This window comes from Camelus ferus, chromosome 30 (assembly GCF_009834535.1).
Source record: "Camelus ferus isolate YT-003-E chromosome 30, BCGSAC_Cfer_1.0, whole genome shotgun sequence".
Classification (NCBI taxonomy): domain Eukaryota; kingdom Metazoa; phylum Chordata; class Mammalia; order Artiodactyla; family Camelidae; genus Camelus; species Camelus ferus.
The window spans coordinates 9529710-9536743 of NC_045725.1; positions in this window are offsets into that span (position 1 = coordinate 9529710).

Consider the following 7034-nt stretch of genomic DNA (forward strand, 5'->3'; position numbering starts at 1 on the left):
ATTCCTTAAACTAGTGGTTACCAGGAAGGAGAGTCTTGTAGGTAATGTGAGGAAGGAGAAAGGAGATCGGGTTTCTGTTCTGTTTTGTTTTTTTCCGTGGTTCAGTGGTTCATTGTTCTTTGTAGGGTACAGAGCAGTTTATGATATGATCACTAGTGGTTAGATGTGTTTTGGTCTGTTTTTTGTTATTACTGTTGTGTACATATGTATATATATACACACATTTGTATGTTTATAAATTCTGTATCATTTATGCTTAGATTCCATATTGTTAAATCAAGCCTAATTATCAACTACCGTATGTTTTCTCTTTCATTACTGGATACCATTTTTAATAGATACTGCTTCCCAAAATGCTTCCCATGCCCTCTTTAGAAGTGAAACCTTTGCAGAACTGCTCTTGCTTATGCTCTGCACATTCCAGGATCTTACTTTTTTCGTTGGCTTGCTCTGATTAGCCAAGTGTTCATCTAGTTCTAAACGGTTCTGTCTGTGGTGAGCGCTGCCCTTGTCGTCTGGGTTTTTCTCCTGCTAGGATCTCCTGGTCCTCGTCACTCTGCCTTCCACCCGGTCCCGGCAGGAGTGTGTGGTCAAGTCACCTGGTCTCACTGGTATCATTACCCACTTGACTATATAATCTTCTCTTTATTCTACCTCTGCCCAAGACATTAATTTTAGATGATTTCTATTTGTTCATATTATGTTTCTATTTGGTTCTACATAAGAAATGGAGTGCTTTTAATGTAGGTAGTGGTCAGTAACACAGAAAACTGGAAATCCTCAATATAATATCTAACTTATTTAGGCTCTTTAAAAATTTTATATATGTTTACAAGAATGATCTAAAGGTATTTAATCTAAATTAGGACTTCTACCAAATTTATGGATATCTGTGAACCTTCCTGATTGTGTCTTTGCATCTGTTATTTATTCAGGTGGACAGCTTTAAATTCTGTCATTATTATGAAAATATTTTGAATCAATTATAAGGTTATGTTTGAATTCTACCTTCACTACAGAAACTTCCCTAATCCCCCTAATTGCTGTTAAGCATGATATGTGCAATTTTTTTTCTTGTCAAATTTATTCAGCTCACTAGGTTATAGGCTCTTCATGGAACATGTTTTTTGTTTTTTTTTTCTACAACTAGTTTGTGCAGAACACACAGTAGATGTTCAAAACTTAATAGGTGAATGAATGAATATTACATGTTTTGTAAAAACTCTTCAAAATGGAATCATAGATCCATTATTAAAATATTAAAAACAATGAAAACTGAAAAATTATAAAAAGGCTAAAAATTTGTTAAAATGTTTCCAAAACCTGCTTATTTATGGCCTTCTTGATTCACACCACCATTTTATTTTCCTTTGTTTAATTAACACTGAGCTTCCTTAGAAAACAAATGTTGTCCCCAAAGGCCATGGGCCGTTTGGTAGGACACAACCCAGTGGCATCAACATTAGCCGTGGGAAGCTCAAGGCAAATGTCATTTCTTATCAAATGCAGCATCAGAATAAAAAGTGCCACCAAAGACCTCACAACACACCCACAAAGGTGAGGTCATTGTCAACCTTACCCTTAGGTGGTTTCTGCTTGTATCATGCCTTGCACGTTTGAGAAGCTTTCCTGTTGGCATTTCCTGGTGCACGGGGAAGATGATGTTTTGCCAGGTAGAAGACAAGAGTGAATAATGCAAGTTATCACTGAAATGGAAAGATAGGTTCATAGTAATTATTCACAGCCATGTAATGATGAAGGTACCTACTATTTGCAGCATGGGTTTTTCAAAGCAAGGAGAAATAAATGGTTTAATGCCACTTATGCCCACCTAATTTTCCAAGGAAAAATTATCTTATTCTCTAAATGTCTTAGCTCAAAGAGAAATTTTCTGGTGGTCTGGACAGACCAACTAGTAATCCAAGGAAATGATAGGAGATTCTACTGTACTGTAATACCTTTCATCCTTACTGGAGCTACCAGGTTTTCTATGGATGCATCAAAAGACTGTTTCATTGCTTCTCTGAAGATTCATTGGCAATCTGATGATTTGAAGTCTAATTTCAGTAGGCTGGAAATTATCAATGAAAACGTTTCCAGATTACTCTGGGTACTTTGCAGTTAATTCTAAATTGTGCAATATTCTAAGAAAAAAAATTAGACTCATACCACCTGCCATTGGACAAGACTGTTTTAATGAAAGTATATCTTGATTTTTTTCATGGATCATTTTGCTGATGTGAAAGTGTTACACATCTCAGGACCTAAAGCACTGCCTGAGATATAGGAGAGGATCAAAAAACATTTGTTTAAAAGCAAATGAATGAATGAATATGTTGTGTCTAAGGATCTATCATTGTCAATAATTCTGTTTCTAAGTTTTGTCAGAACTTGGATATACTTTAAAGAGTTGAAACAGTTTAGATTACTTCATTCCAGCATGATTCATTTGCTCTGTTACTTTCTTGCCATTTTAATGGAGGCTAAACAATTCAAATTGAATTCCAATGTGTCCTTTAGTAGTTTACTGTTTTCCTAGCTAATCCATATTGTTATTGCTTTTGCATTCCAATGTAATTCATTATTCTCAGTTGGCTAAGCAAACACAACTGGGTGAAAATGAATGAAGTTTCTACCTGTATATGGGTCAACTTGGCTGTAATGCCTCTCTATAGTTCACACTCTAGGACAGAAAGAAGCCATGTAATGATTCCACCCACCAATCCAGCATCACAGGAAGATATGAGTGTTATACTGAAATATCAGGGACTGTTCCACATTGCCAAGTTTCTCTGCTTTTATTATTAAATGCAAACTAATATTAAATGAGGAGATAAGTAAATGTAACAGTTATTCCATATTCCCTAAACTTAATTTCTTCTAGCTTTTAAAAAATAATAAATGGCTTTGATACCATTTTAGAAAATTGAGTTTGGATGGTTAAAGGAAACTGTCATATTAAAATGCATGGTACCCTGTTAACTGTTGTCTGAACTTTGTTGCCCACTAGTAAACATTTTAATGTAACAAATCATGAAACATAAAGTCTAAATTTCATTTATTTTCAAAATCTAGGATTCTGATTCAGTTTAATCCCATAACCATGGGGAGTTTTTTTGGTTTGTTTTAAATGTTATTGTACTTTGACTACTGAAAAACTTTTGACTGCAAAAACTCAGATCCTCTGAGTCTATGATTGGAACACCATGGCGCCTTCATTCCGGACTTCACATACCAATAGGCCCAAGGTAAAATTTCAAAACTTACTTTTGACAATTAAAAAATGCCAGCCATTAGACATACAAGGCACAGGTGTCATGATTTTTACCCTTTGCTACAAATTAAATGCTGTTTCACCCCCCGGAGTTCCCAGTCTGCGGTCCCGACGTTGTAAGCTGTTAAGTTTGCATGGTCAGTTAGTGGCGGCACCTGGGAACTTGATCATTTGCGCATACACAAAACAGGCTTCCATTCATAAACAATCTCTTTGAACAAAGACATCTGCAATAACCAAAGATCAGAAGTGATTTGATACCCTACAAAAACTCAGGCCTACCTACAGTGGTGTTCTCTGCTTGTCAGTTTGCAGTCATCAGAACTGTCAGCTGTTAAGTAAAAACACTGAGAAAGGCTCCTGCCAGGGAAATTCTCTGGAGAGTGCCCAAGAGACTCAGGAACAGGAACTGGCTTCGCTTTGGGATAATTCCGGAGCTTTTTTCATTTCTCGCTTTGGACTATGTAGACCTGGACAGCCAAATTGCCACACCTTTGCTTACAAAGCAAAGCATTTTTTCCTTACAAATATACATAGAAAAGTAAGACTCACAAACAGCCAAGCCAGCTAAAAAAACAGCGTACATTGATCCAGTGCTTTTTTTAATCTCTAATCCATTAAAAGAACTTACTGCTTACTTGATGTTTTTACCCCCATTTTTCAATATTTTTAAATACTGTTTTACAAATTTTAACCAATCTCTTCCTATATTGTTGTATGTTGTCAAATTGGTCACTATACCAAGAATTACAATGGATGTCATGCTTTAAAAATAAAAGTGTGTCTCTTTTAGTCATATGCTTTTTGCTAACTTGTATGATCCTTTCAATGTTGTACTGTAGTCTCCTTTTTATGAAAAGTCCACTAAATTTTCCCTTTTCCAGTCCTCACTTTTTGGAGACAGCTTCATTTTGGACCGTTAAAAGTAAACATGAAAGGTTACCTCTAAATAATGTCTCCTGTTATTCATAACTTTAATCATTGCCTAGAAAGGACAAGTAAAGGGATTGTCAAAAGAAAAAAAAAATAGTGAATTCAGTGAAGAATGAATTTAATTAAACTTCCAGTTTAAAAGTAATGGCTCTGAAAGCAATGGATGTCTTTTAAATCTTTGAAAATTAATAAATAGAAGCTTTAGGTAAGAGATAATAATAAAGCACTACATACACATATATCTATGAGACAAGTGTGCTTTTTATGAATAATATCTATTCAGCCTGAATGTGAAATTAAACTTTACTTAAAAAATGATATTAACCTACAGTCCTGTTCAACACACATATTGTGAAACATTGAATGGACAGATAAGCAAAAGGTTGTGTTAAAGCAAAAATTGCACTGAACAACATGAAACAGGTAAGGAAGACTTTCCTCAAAGCTATTACAATAGGAGAGAGAGAATTCCCCAGACAGAACTCAATCGGAGTTCAATTCAGCTGAAACACAGGATTTTTAGGAGATAACTGGAAGTGAGGGGGTCATAGGTCTTCTGTGTTTACTAAGTGGTGTCCATCAAAGTTAGCACTAACCTGTCACAGAGACTGAGAGAGAGAGGTCCCATCTTTCTGGCCCCTAGGGGCTAGAGAAAGACTGTTTGGGTTCTAAAACAGGAAAGAGACTTTTTAAAATATTTACATTTTGAAGAGGGAGAGAAAGAATTACAGTGATAAATTTTTAAAGTAAATGCTCTAAGAAAAGTGAGGTTAAGGGTCTAGAGTCAAGAAGAAACTTGTCTAGAGTTGAGCGAAGTTGAGGAGAAATTTAAGGCCATCTCGCTCATTAATTACCTTTAATGAAAAAGAACATGAAAACGAATATATGTATGTATCTGCATGACTGGGACGTTGTGCTGTCCACCAGAAGTTGACACGTTGTAACTGACTGTACTTCAATTAAAAAAAAAAAAGAAGATTGATCATAGGTAAGTGAAACATGTATCTCCTTTTGCCCATTTTTTTTTTTTCAGTCTACTAATTGATCTGATTAGTGTATGCCAGTGGTAAGGAGCACTGGGGACTTTTGGATCTCACTTGGAGACCATGGCTACCTCTGAAAAATCTCTTCCACTCTCCCTACCACCAAAAAACAGTGTGATTCAGAATTTTCTTTCCCTTTAGCTGTCTCCAACTGGTTGTAAGGGGGTGACTGTACTCTGAATTCAGGTACCATTCTTGCTCTCAGGATCTAGATGAGTTGAACTTCTCTCTTGTTTAATGTAACTTCTTGTTAAGTGGACACATTCAATAACAATTTCAGTGGTTGTTTTACGACGTAGATTTATAGGGAGTAGTTCCCAGGTAGACATTGTGTTTTACCAAAAATCAAAAATTAAAATTTCTCCAAACTAAGCTCCCGTCAGCATTTATTCATGTTTATAATGTGCTTCTATTATCAAACACATTGAAGTGTAACATAATAAAACATATGAATACAATTTGATATGAAAAGAGTGAGTTGAAAAACAATGCCCCATACCTTCGTCAATGACAGATATATAAAGGGTAAAAAAACCATTTTTGTAGCTGGGCACTATAATGAAATTACATAAAAACCAAGCATGAAGAGGAAATCATAATTCTGTGAAATTATTTTACTGAAAGCTGAAGTAATACAAGACATCTATTTTAACTCGTTCTCTACAAATAGTCTCTTCCTACTGCTGCTTAACAGTATGCTGCTTCCTCCTGGCAGCTGCGGTCTGAATATATTTCCCCCAAATTTATATGCTAAATCCTAACCCCCAATACACTGGCATTAGGACGCAGGGCCCTTGGGAGGTTCTCAGGTCCCCAGGGCAGAAGCTCAGGAATGGGGTTAGTACCCTTTAAAAAGAGGCTCTGGTTGGGATCCCTTGAGCCTCCCACCATGTGAGGACATGGTGAGAAGGCACAGGCTATGAACCAGAAAGAGGACCTTCATCCCATGTACTTGATGCAGGGAAAACGGATGTGGGGCATGAAGAGGGCCGTGTCCGAGGCTTCGGTTGAGCCCCTGGTACGTGACCCGCCAAGTGTGGGTCCCTGGCTTCACGCAGGAAAGACTGCAAGAGCCAGCCACAGTTGAGCAAATGTAGATTTATTTAGAGAGAGACATCAGAAGGCAAGAGAAAGGCCACGAGGTGTGGGTGTTGGGTGCTCAGATTAGATAAAAGTAGGTACACACTCCATAGACAGAGTGCAGGCCGTCTCCAAAGAGGGAGAGAGAGGGGCAGAGGCCGTGAGGGGCAGTGTTGCCCATTTTTAAGGGGTTTGGTAGCTTCATACACAGATAAGTGGAAGGACCAGTCTAACTAGTATGGGGAGGGGGCTGGGATTCCCAGGAAGTTGGCCATTTCCCACTCTTTGACCTTTTGCGGCTAGCCTTGGGACTGCCGTGGCGCCTGTGGGTGTGTTGTTCACCATGCTAATATATTACAATGGGCGTATAATGAAGCTCAAGGTCTACTAGAAGTCAAATCTCCCACCATCTTGAGCATGGAGGCCTCCTGGGGGTTGAATCTTTCACCATTTTGATGTTAATTGCTGTAGCATTCCTTGAATGGCCGTGCCCTGCTCCCTTCCTGTCTTGTACTGATACCCTGATCTCGAACTTCCCAGTCCTCAGGACTGTGAGCAGTGCATTTGTGTCGTTTATGAGCTGGCCGGCCTGTGGCATTTTGCTAGAGCAGACCAAATGGACTAACACACTGGTTCTCCACTGGACGACATTTCCCAGCTCCTATGCTGACCTCTGGAGCATCCAGTGTACGTGGAAAATAGCT